Source organism: Platichthys flesus, chromosome 5 (genome assembly GCF_949316205.1).
Source record: "Platichthys flesus chromosome 5, fPlaFle2.1, whole genome shotgun sequence".
Lineage (NCBI taxonomy): Eukaryota > Metazoa > Chordata > Actinopteri > Pleuronectiformes > Pleuronectidae > Platichthys > Platichthys flesus.
In genome coordinates, this window is record NC_084949.1 from 209925 (window position 1) to 224857 (window position 14933).

Here is a 14933-nt window from a genome sequence, read left to right on the forward strand (position 1 = left end):
GCAGGTGAAAGAAATCCCCAAATGCTCACAACATGTTTTACCGCTTTCCCGCCGGACTGTGGCACAATGACACTTGCCATTCTTCAGCAATATACCTCGGCAGGTGTAACAATGGGCATGGACCGAGTCTGCGGGTGCTTGGTGGAAAGTGTGTGGAATAAGTTTAATTATCAGAAAGTCAAATCAAGCAGTAGAACAACGTTTTGTGGGCCTGTAATCTGTATTATTCACATTCTGATATTTGAGTATTTTAAAGCAGTATATGTTACAGTTGTCAGGATTCAGAGTCAGTTCCATCTGATCTTGCATTTTGTGTAAAATTTCAGACTAAGACTAACGGCACTATGAGTTGTAGTTACCAGAGTGTGCCAGCAGAGGGAGTAGAGCGTTGTTCCAGGGCACATAAAACTTTCTCCAAAGTGACAACAGGTATGAGCAGCAGAGGATTGTCTCTGTGCATTTTCATATAACTACTCTCTTTTCAGGACTTTTACAGGAGCAGCTCGGGTAATGATAGGGGAAGGAGAGGAGACTGGGATGAAATGAAATCTCAAAACAAATGCCAGAGTAGTATGAATATAGCATAACCATTTATTACTGCATTTAGTCTGTATTTTTTGTTTCAAACTAGGCCTGTATTGAAATGTACTGAAATTAAAATCCTCCTCTCTGTCTATCTACCTTTGACCCCCCCATGTATTATTTGTATCTCTCTCTCATTATCTCTGTCTCTCTCTGATCTTTAGCCTTCAGGGACCTGATAGAGACCAACATGGAGTTCCTTTGTGAGATCACCCTGAAGAACTAAATAAAGCAACAGACTGCCAGGGCTTTATGTGAATAACGACAAGCCAACAGCTGGATAATATCAGAGTGAGCCCATTTAAATGAACGCAATAGCCCAGAGTTTCAGACAGTGTGCTGCAATGAAGATGTGATAGAAAAAAATGAATGAGCTGTTTGACTGCATGTAATAGAACCAACTAGTAATCTAGTGTGTTTTCTTACAAAGTGAAGGAAAACAAACTGTGATCACTCGTAGGAGAGTCCAGATGATCCTCCATCAGTATCAGTGTCCCTTGAGTCACAGTAAGTATGTACATGAGTTAAAGCTGTGTCTCAATTCAGGGGCCAAATACTTTGGAGCAGGGGTCTTCAACGTGTTTCAGGCCAAGGACCCCGAAACTGGTGGAGAGATGGAGTAGGAACCCCTACTATATATATTGTATACAATTGTGTTTTATATTAAACTGGGCCTAGTGCCATATATAAACATAGCTACCCTGTTATTTTGCATTCATTACTAAGCTATTCAAATATTACACGGGTGCATATATTTATGTTTTTAATTCAAACATGTGCAAGGTAGAGGGTGGCCACGCCACTGCTATTTATAAACATACATCTTGCATACAACACTGAGCTATTAAAGTAATTCACAGATTCATGTTTTTATTTTAAACATACATGTAGAAGAGACAGTGAATCCTCAAGCCCTCTGTGGATGCCACACATACTCCCACATTAGTGAGATGTCGGACCCTGATGGGCAGCACACAACTTATCTAACCTTGGACGGATGGAGGTGGTCAGGCAGAGGGTCAAATCAGCCTCACAATATGTAGGATGCATGTTAATGTGTATTTGAAGACATTTAAATTTGAGGGGGAAAAAATGGTTAGAAAATAAATCAAAAATGTTAACAAATATACAAAATTGTCTAATCAACCAAACATTTCGCGACCCCCCTGCAGTACCTCCGCGTTGAAGACCTCTCCTTTGGAGGATACAGCCTCAGACAGAGAATACCATATGAAGTGGAGACAAGGAGGATATTTAAATATTTAATGAAAATAAAATGGGTAATATGAGGGAGAACAACATAGTGTATAAACTTAGACAGGTTCCTCAACATAGGAAAGTATTAACAGAGGGTGGAAGGCAGGGACCCAAACAATGTGGGATGGTGGGGATGGAGGACTTGGGGATTGGGTTTTTTGGTCGGGATGACAGTGGGTGGTTGGGGATGGGATGGGATGGGGTTAGGTACAGTGTTGTTTAACCAGGGGTGCTTCGGCATTTCCTCCAGAGTGGCACGGTCCTCAGGCTCTAAAGCCAAACACTTCCCCAAGAAGTCTTGGCAGTCAGTGAGGAGAGAGGACAGACGACAAAGAAACGATGAGGCTTGAATCTACGATGATCGACTGTAACATGGAAAGGAACATAATAACTGCATATTGTAACCAGCGTTGTCTCACCTTTGGACCACACAGAGCTGATTCAGAGTTTATTTCTGCGAAGCCCTGTGGTGTGGAACCGCCTGAATCAATCCAGCATTTCAAATAATAATGCCAACTGCCAGACTGTTGCGAGGCCAGCTGATTTGAAACTTTGGAGGAGCGTATGCTAAAGTTCATACAATATGTCAGATAGAATGAGACAGAAAAAAGAAAAGGATGAGGAACAGGCAGAGATTTTACAGTCAGATGAATGAAAAGCAGGATAACAAGACAGGTTGGCTGTACCCGTGAATTGGCTGTAAATTTAGTCTTTCTTCCAAATGCAGACACATCCAAAATCAATGATGCGCACTCGCAGGCAATCGGAGCTGGACTCAATGAGGATGTTCTCTGCTTTTATATCTCGGTGGAAGATGCCCTTTGCTTTCAAATCGATGGCAGCATCCAGCAGCTGCTTCATGATGATCTAAGAAAGACATAAAGAGTCATTAACTTCAATTAGAGTGGTGAAGAAGGGACTCTGGGTGGGACTGAAAAACACATTCTATGTTGGAGCTGCTCTGGATCTTTCAGCTAGAGCACTCTTCACATGAACTCGTAGGGGTTCAAATATCCATCTACTCCTAAACACTTTGAGGACTAAGCTGAGGTCCAAAGGCCTTTCTTATTTATTGGACGAGCATTTGTAAAAAAGGCCTGACACTAGGTCTTTTTAATGGCTGTTGTGTAGCTTTTAATCATAGTATGTGATCTGCTGATGTGGTATGCCCCAAAATATTTTATTTATTACTTTAATAGTTATTTTAATTTATGTAATTACTTTAATAGTCATTTTAATTTAAGGTTATTCCTAATAATATCAGTATTGAGATCAGTGAATGACCGCAGCACCCAGGTGGAACATTTGGCACGGGAGCAGTTGCACCCTGTACTGTCTCTTTGGGGGTAACATCCGCCCACATGCCAGATGCTGTCTGGATAAGGAAATGAATGCATCGTGTCATTTTTGCTGCTGTATTCGTCCTGTTTTCTACAGATTAACTTTGCTGCTGTGGTCCCAATCTGTGGACCCGTAACAATGAAAATGTCAAAAAGGAATTTGTGCTGAAAAAGTTTTATCTTTTTTCAGTCAATGATATATCCATTAATTACAACTCAAGTTCCCTCTTTAAGGTGAAGGTTTCTAGAGAGTGAATCCCAAATAATTTAATAAACATATTTAAAATGTTAGTTCAGTCAGACAACTCACGTTCGATCATGTAATATATTTATTGCAACAGATTTAGTGTTTGGCGTCTAGGCTCCAACTTAATCACTCCCCCATATGATTACACAGGAATGATGGGAGTGATGACCAAATACTTGAAACCCCCCGTTGGAGCCTACAGGTGGATGCTGGGGTGATGGAGGAGCTGAAGCAACAGGTAGCAATACTGGAGCAGCAGTGCGATCAAGAGGGGTTGACTGGTAATGTCTCTAGTTAAATAGACCACCTGATACGGTGGGTGTGTATTATAGATGGCTGTGGAGATTGAGGTATGTCACATGATGTATGTCACATGATGTATGTCACATGATTGGCGCAGCGCAGCTCGAGTTGCCTGCCAGAAATCGCAGGCGTCGCAATATTTGTGATTGGACCCAAATTAAATATGGGTGTGATAGCAGCCAAACACTCTCCACTGAAAGGGATGATATTTAAAATGACGACCTTTTCAGTTGTAGTCTGAGAAACAGCTCACACAAAGAATAAAACAACAGTACCTTTGCAACAGCCTCGGCCATCGGACCACAGTTCTCCTTTATGAAGCACAGCAGTTCCATAGACCTCTCCATGACCAGTATAAACACTTGGTCCAGATCGTACCAGTCCATTAACCCACAGTCATTGGTTCGCATGCAGCTTTCTGCATGAGCAGCACCTCCTTGGGAATACTGTGTGGCCTCCCATTTAACATCTAAAGGAAAAATATGTGTGTGTATATCATCAACAACAAGGAAACAACAAAAGCATAAAAGTCACACAATTAATTTCAACAGTTGGTGCTGAGACAACAGATCACTCACCAGTCTTTGAGGCGGAACAGACGATTAGGGGATGTGTTTTATCGCCACCTACATGACAGATCATGAGCGCTTTGGTTAGTTCCAGGGATGAATTCAGAGCACATATGTGTGATGTGAGAATATTATATTAAATAATTTTATCACATCAGATTATGTACTTACTAGTAAATCATCAGACCTCCTATGCCCGGCATAAACTGAGCCAAAGCTTCCTTTACCAAGTATTTCAAGCTCCAGGTACTTGACCTCATAGTCAACTGCACCAATGAGCACAGACAAAGACACATGGTTTAACATAGTTTGGGGGAAAAAAAAGAAGCATCACTACCTCTAACTTAAAAGAAATATTTTTTCCAGGACTGACAGTTTGATATATTAACTCATCATCCACCTTTTCATATTTCTAAGGCTTTCAACCACCACATTTCAACATATGTAGTATTTTCAGATGTCGTGGAAATAGCTCAGTGGCGAGAAATCCTCATATAGCTTCACGAAGTAAAATCCATCCACCTGACAGGGAGCTGAAAGATAAGTATTTGTTTGAGCTCCAAAGAACACAGACACAGACACATGGTTTAATATAGATGTGAAAAAAAGATGGCATCACTATCTCTAACTTAATATTTAGTTTTTTTTCTTCGAGGACTGACATTTTAATATATTAACTCACCATCAGGCTACAGGATAAACAGCAACAGACCCATGTGCTCTCTGTCAGGAGGAATCTCTCTCAGTGTGGACTGATTGGGCCATGACTTGAAAACGTGGTAGAATGATGGATTTGATCTTCAAACATGAACTCATTAGTGTTTCAACTTTGACCAGCACAGTGTGTTACTCAACCCTTGTATGGTGTTCGGGTCTGTGGGACCCGTTTTCAATGTTTACTAAAAGAAAAAATGATGCAATAAATATTTTTTTCAACCTGAGACTCATTTGCCTTGGTTCATTTTCTGTGATGAACAATGACATATTTTCAGTGACTGTTCACTGTACATCCCCCCTTCACATTTATATTACATATGTGGTGTGCGGGTCCACTGGACCCAGGACTACGTAAAGTGTTAAATTGTTCATTTCAAGCATCTCTGCTCCCACATTCCTGCACATTTTATGTAAAAGTTCTCTGCCAGTTTCTGCATCTCACAAGGATTTTGTGGATTCCCCCTTGGATTTGAAAACTCCAGCACGGATAATAACCCCAAAGTATGCAAATAAATGGGTTTGGTCCATCTCATTCCAGCTTTCTACGAAAACATGCTGTTCCTCCAAATAAGTGCAGAATGATTTACGTAATGAAAAGTTTGTAAGAAGGCTTGATGTCCTGCACATGATTACTGCCATCTGTGTCGGCCCTGGTTGCACGTGATTACATTGGTAGCCATGCGATTTCATCATTTTTTGTCATCCATATGTTGGCTGCTGATGGTCTGGCCTGGATTTGGGACTGGCTGCAGATGAACTTTTTATGTAGCTGGCTGATGGTCAATCTCATCGTCTTCTTCAAACTCACTGTCAGACTCGGAATTGATAGAAACAGGATCTTCATATTCTCTAAACTCTTCCCCTTCATTGTCTTCCAAAGATTTTCTCTCTTCAAAAATAATTTCTCATGTAGACTGACATGAGTGTGTTTCTTTTCTAATAAAGTTCAAGAAATATCCCTCAACACTGATGAAAAACCTTGATTCATATTCGTTTTTTCAAATCATATCTTTATTGTAATTGATGTTTCTTTGTATAATTATATTTTATCACAAAAAACGTAAAGCACTTTTATTCATAAATGTGATTTAACAGGGGTAAATGACAAATATTAACCATATACACTGTTTATATTGCTTGTAATTGGGATAAAGTTAACATCTGTTAAGTATTTTTACAAATATTGATGTAGCTGCATTGATTGAAAGACCGAATAATGTGGTGGGTCCATCAGACCAGGCTGAGTGACCAAAACACGAACACCACACAAGTTTAAGCTGAAAGAGCTGCCCTGTTTAATTCAAGCCTCCAGTGGACTAGTCGTGATTAAAATGGTCATGAAAAAAATTATAATTGACAGCTTATGACCATTTTAACCATTTTATCATAGTGGGAACAGGCTCTGTTCCCACTATGATAACACAGTGACACTTTCATGGAATTTTGCTGGTAGTGTCTTTGTTATATATCATAGCTAAGGTATTTAAATTAAATGATTAACAGCTCATCAACATTGAATTGTCCAGCTGTAATTGCAGGCCATGTGCATTTTAATACCTTATTTAGGGAACATATGTATATGTTTACACTTAATATTGATTGGTTCCTTCCAATCAAGAGAGCAAGACAATTTTGAATTCTAAACATTGTCCAAGGGCTGGTTGATATATCAAGAATTATCATGATAAATTTCACATCAGATTTGTTTTAAAGTTTATAGGCAGTTTTGGTCATTACTCTTTACATTTAAAGGGAGATTTTTGCCACTGAGTGTGGAGCTATGTTATAAAAGTAATTTTCCTATGTTGTTCTGTATTTTCAAGCATCTGCCTCCATTACTTATGGATCACTGTGTCACTGCTATGCACTTTTATTCATGATTTGATCAATACTCCTCTCTTTAAGTTTAAAGGCAGATTTTCGCTCCTGAGTGAGGAGCTATGATACAAAAGTCGTTTTCCTATGTTGTTCTGTATTTTCAAGCATCTGCCTCCATCACTTATGTATCACTGTGTCACTGTTATGCAGTTATATTTCCCCTCGCCACACTTTGTGATCACTGGTTCTCTCTCCTTGCTAGACCTCTACTCACACCAAACCAGTTTGCTACAGGCTCTTGACCGACCTATATTCAGGTAATTTACCCAAATGTAAATACCCTCCTGCTTCTGTTCTTTCACCATCATCATTATATCAGCATGATGATGATGCAAAATCTCCCAAAGCAACAAGCCTAGTAAGAAGTATATAAATAAATATCATATTTATTTATATGCAAAATCTCCCAAAGCAACAAGCCTAGTAAGAAGTATATAAATACATATCATATTTATATACTTCTTACTAGGCTTGTTGCTTTGGGAGATTTTGCATCATCATCATGCTGATATGATGATGATGGTGAAAGAACAGAAGCAGGAGGGTATTTACATTTGGGTAAATTACCTGAATATATTCCAAAATTCTTTATTTGATTACACTTAATATTGATTGACTCCTTCCAATCAAGAGAGCAAGACTAACGAGACCTGAGTCAGTGTATTCACTCATGCAGGAATTATTTTTTTAAACCTGTTTTATTTGTCACTTATTGACAATTTGGAATTCTAAACATTGTCCAAGGGCTGGTTGATATATCAAGAATGATCACAATAGATGTCACATCAGCTATTTTTTTAAGTTCATAGGCAGATTTGGTCATTAAACCTCTCTTTGAGTTTAAAGGCAGGTTTTTGCTACTGAGTGAGGAGCTATGTTATAAAAGTCCTTTTCCTATGTTGTTCTGTATTCTCAAGCATATGCCTCCATCACTTATGTATCACTGTGTCCCTGTTATGCACTTGTATCTCCCATCCCAGACTTTGTGATCACTGGTTCTATCTCCTTGCTGGACCTTTACTCACACCAAACCAGTTTGCTACGGACTCTCGACCGACCCTATATTCAGGTAATTTACCCAACTGTAAATTCCCTTAACCAAACAGTAGTTGCCATGTTCACATAATTTAACAATTTAGATTTAAAATGTTGTTGTTTAAAATTACAAAACAACGTTAATTGTGATATAGAATTTTGCAGAGTCATCCAATGTCATCCACCCTATGTGGTCATAGGATTCAAACCTCACTTTAAGCAGTCAACAGGTCTTTTCTCATTCGTTGATATGTTTGGAACCCCAATCTCTCCCATCGCCATCTTGGCGAGTTATCAGTCTGTGACTAAGGCCCGCAAAAGGAAGGCCACCAAGGAAAGTAAGCCCCAACGGAAGAGGGGTCGAAAGGTCCCTGATGCCTGCACCGACTCAGGCCACACCAGCACAGGTGACTTATATTTAAAGAAAATATGCTGCTGTTTGCATGGAAGCAATATGATCATGTTAAAATTGAGATTGTGTTGACTCCAGCTCAGAGGTATTTCAGTTTTCTCTCGTGATGTTTTTTACTTTGTTCTAAAAACTGGCGTGTCCAGCTTAAATAATAATTCTACATTTGAGAGACATAATTATTGACTTTCTTTCGTAGGATTAGATACAAATATTGACACCAACCACTAATCTTTAAGTATGAATACAACATGATGTTTAGTTTTATTGGCACTTGGGTATCAGACTGATTCTTGACTTCAGCTTATTTTTCCGTCAATAAGTTTGAGGTCTCACAAGACGTTCTTGATATGTCAACCTACTTCCAGCATAAATCATTTTATTTCAAGTATTTCTTTAAATTTAGGATTACTTTAGTGCAGTAACGTGCCTCATTCATTCTTGTGCCGTGATAAAGACACTTGTTTCAGGACAAATCTTGCTACACAGTCACTTTTATAGGAAAAAGTGGATATCATTCGTGCTCCACTGTCACTTTATTTTCACTTGCATTAATAAAACATGATTTCAAGATTATAAATGATCAACAGACTTGATCTCCTGGATTTCATATGCAGGCTCTTGATAATATGCCTTTACTCGTTCACTGTGGAGGATAATAGCCACAGTCATTGTGAATAGTAAACAGTACTTTCAATAACCTTAACCAAACAGCAGTTGCCATGTTCACATAATGTAAGACCTTAGTTTTAAAATGTTGTTGTTTAAAATTATAAAACAATGTTGATTGTGATACAGAGTCATCCAATGTCATCCACCTTATGTGGTCATAGGATTCAAACCTCACTACATGCAGTCAACAGGTTGATGCTCACTGTTTTCTTGCCTCTTTTGCAGAGAGGATTGCCCCCCCGCAGTCACCCATCGCCATCTTGGCGAGTTATCAGTCTGTGACTAAGAACCGCAAAAGGAAGGCCACCACGGAAAATAAGCTCCAATGGAAGAGGGGTCAAAAGGTCCCTGATGCCTGCACCGACTCAGGCCACACCAGCACAGGTGACTTACTTTTAAAGAAAATGTGCTGCTGTTTGCATGGAAAGCAATATGATCGCGTTAAAATGGAGATTGTTTTGACTCCAGCCCAGAGGTATTTCAGTTTTCTCTCATGATGTTTTTCACGGTGTTTTAAACACTGGCTTTTCCAGCTTAAAGGAATAAGAACTTAGTTTTAAAATGTTGTTGTTTAAAATTACAAAACAATGTTGATTGTGATACAGAATTTTGCAGAGTCATCCAATGTCATCCACCTTATGTGGTCATAAGATTCAAACATGACTATATATAGTCAACAGGTTGATGCTCACTGTTTTCTTGCCTCTTTTGCAGAGAGTTTGTCCCCCCGCAGTCACCCGGCCCCATCTTGGCGAGTAATCAGCCTGTGATTAAGGCCAAGAGGAGGATCACCAAGCAGAAGGCCACAACTGATAATGAACCTCCACTGCAGAAGCAGGGGGATGGTGAGGGCCCTGCACTATGCCAGCACTAACTCTGATCTATCAACCCTAGAGTCAGTGTCCAAAGTCAACAGCTCCACTGACAAGAGCACGGTGTTGTCAGGCCACACCAGCAGAGGTGACTTTTCTTTTTAATAAATTGTGTTGATGTTTGCATGGAAGCAATATGATCATGTTAAAATGGGGATTGGTGTTGACTCAAGTTCGGAGGAATTTCAGTTTTTCTTTTAGTGATGTTGTTAAGGTTGTTTTAAAAACGTTCTTGTCCAACTTAAATGAATAATTCTACATTTTGAGGAATTTAATTATTGACCGTCTTCCTGAGGATTACATGTAAATATTGATTACACAGATTAAACAGACTAGATATGAGATGTAAATTAAATGATTCAGGCAAATATTTATCTTTCAGCCACCTGTCAGGCAGTTGGATTTTACTAAATTTTCATGAATCTATCTGATAATTTCTCTCCACTGAGTTGTTTCCACAACATCTGAAAACACTCCATATGTTAAAATGTGGTCGTTGAAAGCCTTACAAATATGAAAAAGTGGATGATGGGTTACTATATCAAAATGTCAGGCATGGAAAAAAAATGTTACATTAGAATCACAATTATATTAAACCATGTGTCTGTGTCTGTGTTCATTGGTGCAGCTGACTTTGAGGCCAAGTACGTGGAGCGTGAACGACTTGGTAAAGGAGGCTTTGGCACAGTTTACACTGGCATCAGAAGGTCTGATGATTTACTAGTAAGTACATAATATGATGTGATTACAAATAATTTAATATAATATTCTCACATCTCACAAACATAATCTGACTTCATCCCTTGGACTAACCAAAGTGTTTGTGATCTTTCCTGTAGGTGGCGATAAAACACATCCCCAAATCGTCTGTTCCCCATCAAAGAGTGGTGAGTGATCTGTTGTCTCAGCACCAACTGTTGAAATCATTCTGTGACTTTTATGCGTTTGTTGTTTCCTTGTTGTTGAAGAGATACAAACAAATATTTGTCCTTTAGATGATAAATGGGAGATCACGTTTGATTCCCAAGGAGGTGCTGCTCATGCAGAGAGCTGCAGGCGAACCAGTGACTGTGGGAAGATCTGCAGCCGTGTCATTACTGGACTGGTACGACCTGAAACAAGAGGTTCTTCTGGTCATGGAGAGGCCAGTCGACTCTACAGATCTGCTGCACCTCGTAAAAAAGAACTGTGGTCCGTTGGCTGAGAACCATGCAAAGGTACTGGCGTTTTACTGTATTCCCAGACTACAACTGAAAAGGTCATCATTTTGAATATCATCATTTTCAGTGGAGAGTGTTTGGCTGCTATGACACCCATATTTCATGTTGGTCCAATCACAACTAACATTTTAAATTTGTCAAATATGTTATTGGAGATTCACTCTTTAGATACGTTTACTTTTATCGAGGGAACTTGAATTGTAATTAAGGGATATATTAGTAGCTGAAAAGTTGAGAAAACTATAGCTACACAACAGCCTTTAGAAGGACCTTGTGCCAGGTCGTTTTTACAACTGCTGGTCCCGGAAAATAAGAAAGGCCTTTGGACCTCAGCTTAGTCCTCAAAGTGCTCAGAAGTAGATGGATATTTGAACCCCTACAAGTTCATGTGTGCTCTGATTGAAAGATCCAGAGCAGCTCCAACATAGACTGTGTTTTTCACTCCCACCCAGAGTCCCTTCTTCACCACTCTAACTCATTTGTGACTCTACCTCTTTCTCAGATCATCATGAAGCAGCTGCTGGATGCTGCCATCGATTTGAAAGCAAAGAGCATCTTCCACCGAGATTTTAAAGAGAACATCCTCATTGAGCCCAGGTCCGATGGACCGCGAGTGTGAATCATTGATTTTGGATGTGGCTGCAATAGAAGGGAAAACTGCGTCTACAGCCAATTCTCTGGTACAGCCAACCTGTCTTGTTATCCTGCTCTTCATTCATCTGATTGTAAAATCTCTGCCTGTTCCTCATCCTTAGTTTTTTTCTGTCTCCTTATCTCTGGTATATTGTAGGAACCTTTGCATAAGCCCCTCCAGAGTTCTCAATGAAAGGCAGATACATGGCTGGCCCCACAACAGTCTGGCAGATGGCAGCAATTCTATTTGAAATGCTGACTGGAGACGCGTGGTTCCACACCAGGGACATTATCAGGCCTGATTTCCAAATATGGTTTGGATCCAAAGGTGAGACAACGCAGGTTTTTAATGTCAGGTTATTATGGTACTTCCATGTTAGAGTCGATCACTGTAGATTCAAGTCTCATCGTTTCCTTATCGTTTGTCCTCTCTCCTCACAGACTGCCAAGACTTCTTGAAAAAGTGTCTGGTTTTAGACCCTAAGAAGCGGGCCACTTTGGAGGAACTGAGGCAGCACCGCTGGTTAGTTAGCCCTATACCAGCCCATTCCAAACCAACCCAGCCCCAACTCCCCCATCCCAAACCTCACCAGATCCCAACCATCCATCCCCAACTCCCCCATCTCCAACTCCCCTATCCCCAATATCATCCTATCCAGACCATTCAGCCCCAACTCCCCTATCCTCAACTCCCCCATCCCCAACCCCATCATATCCAAACTTTCCATCTCCAACTCCTCCATCCCCACATCATCCTATCCAGACCATTCAGCACCAACTTCCATATACTCAACTCCCCCATCCCCAATCTCACCACATCCAAACCAACCAGCCCCAACTCCCCACTTCCCAAATCCTCTTTCCCCAACCCACCCATTTATATTTATACTGCAATATGTACGGTACTTCTTGGTCGGATTGTTATCAGACTCCATGAGCCTGCCGGAATAGCCTCCATGTGCGTTGTGGCATCACAAGAGGGCGTGTGATAGAGTGCAGTAAGGTTCCTCACCCTGGGAGTGGCCACCACGCCACAAGATGGCTGCCCGGAGGACTAAATCTCCCAGAAGGCACTTCTGGGGGAGGTGCCAATGCCTCCGCCCTCATTAAACCTGGAGCTCAGGTGTGGGGTCCAGAGGAGAGCACAGAGGAGTGGAGACAGCCAGGAAGAAGCCAGTATGAGACGTGGAAGATGTCAGGTTATGTGGATGGAGATGGACCCAGGATGCAGAGGATGAACAGAAAATACAATTTGAATATAAGGAGAGTCTAAGCTGAGCAGCAAGGCGCACAGGGAACACGGAACATCAGGATGGGAAAACTAGACGAGACAGCAAGACACGACAACCCATAAGAGAACGTGTAAAACGAGTAACGAACAACAAAGGAAACAGGGGAACACAGAGGCTTAAAAAGAGACACAGGTGCAACACATGAGGACTTGGGAAGACAATCACCAAGACAGGAAGTGACACACCCAAGAAGCTGGAAAACACTAAAGGAAAACAAGACTACAAAATAAAACAGGAAACAGAAAACACAAAGAGACGGAAATCCACAAACTAAAATGACAGAACGTCACAGAAGAAACTACTTTGTATTTGTACTCTGTATAGCGCCTGGAGATAATGTATCAAGTGAATTTTTTTTAAATAAAATGAACTTGTTTGTTATAAACATACTTCAGGTTTTATATTTCACCATGAAAGGATAATTGCTTATCGTTAGTTACCAAACTCCTCATTTAGTGAGGTTACAGATTAATAAAGATCTTTTTCACAAAATGTAATTTTCACAATGGGGGGGACAGGAGGCTCACCGGCTTGTGAAGCTGTGCAAGCAGCAAAAGCTGCTGAAGTGTTCCAATCTGTGCAGCCCAGTGTGTATCAGGAGCTGACCCAGGATTATTACACAGGTCAAACTAATTTTGATTTGATCCAGCAGTCTGCTCATGTTCAGGCCTCATATTTATACACGTGACATTTGCAGTAATAGGTTTTTTAATCTGATGGATTTAAGAGGACAAAACACACATGAGCAGCAGCAGATTCAAGGGAACATAACTCAGGGTCACCATCTCGTGGCCAGAGAAGGAACTGTACTCTGTTATGCTCTGATTAAATTGCATTTCTCTCCATCATCATGTTTCTAGATGTATAATTGCAGTTAAGACATCTTTTAAATGCATAATTCAACATAATATTCAGTCAAGATATTCAGCTCACACACCCACACTGTTACAGGCTGATCCTACAGTTAACAAATGTAAAGAAGAATACGTGGTCTATTTTATTCTCATATTTTATGGAATACAAAGCCCCCAACATCCACGCCTACCCCAAAAAGTGTGCACATCAGATCTGGTTGAAACTATTTTTAAGGACAATGAAAAACAATAGCCAAGAGACCAAGGGAATCTGCTTTATGTGTGCTTAAGTGTCAGACTGCAGTTTAATGTGATGTCATCATATAAAAAGGGAGAGCGAATCTTGAGATTCCTTGTTTAAAAAAATAAAACATCTTTCCATCCATCTTTGTCGTTATGACTACGAGGACGTAATCAATCATGTGCAACAATAATTTAGTTTTACATCATGTAAATTCAGTCACTTCTCTATTGCTTTACACAATCTTTGCTTGGCTTAGAAAAATCTGGATGTGTTTGACATAACTAACCACAGCCTCTCTGTGTATTGGTTATTCCTGAAAGCAAGATCTGGTCAGGGGTCTTCGCTGATCTCATGTCACGACATGTAAGACAAACCAGCTTGAGGACAAGATGGTAAAACCACCTACGATCACGGTGGAATAAAAAATAAAGAACATTAGTAACATCACTGCAATTGAATCCGTACATTTTAATACATGACTTTGTCCATTTCATACAGTTGGGGAGTGAATGCGTTTGTTCTCCCCCACCCCCCGAAGATTTTGTTTCACCAATTATTATTATTATGAGATGATTTATTTTAGTTCAGTTTTCCAAGAGCGAATCTCTTCCTGACTACTACACATCAAATAAACATACCAGAAAAACAAGGTAACCCAATACAATACACACAAGCCAACGTTCACAGTCCGAAAAGGTGCTGTTTGAAAAGAGCCTCAGGTCCTCCATGTCCAACTCAGTTTCACCTTTCAGCAAGGGCGATCCATGAGGTGGACATAGGAACAATTAAAAATAAAAAAAAAGAATGAA

General features: G+C 40.2%; 1 long non-coding RNA gene across 1 annotated transcript; it reads left to right on the top strand.

Moving 5' to 3' along the window:
* The first annotated feature begins 10881 nt into the window (after positions 1-10881).
* LOC133953245 (uncharacterized) lies at positions 10882-14206 on the top strand. Its single transcript, XR_009920679.1, has 4 exons — positions 10882-11098; positions 11604-11781; positions 11892-12062; positions 12176-14206. It is a non-coding gene; the product is annotated as an uncharacterized LOC133953245 (long non-coding RNA).
* The last annotated feature ends 727 nt before the right edge of the window (positions 14207-14933 follow it).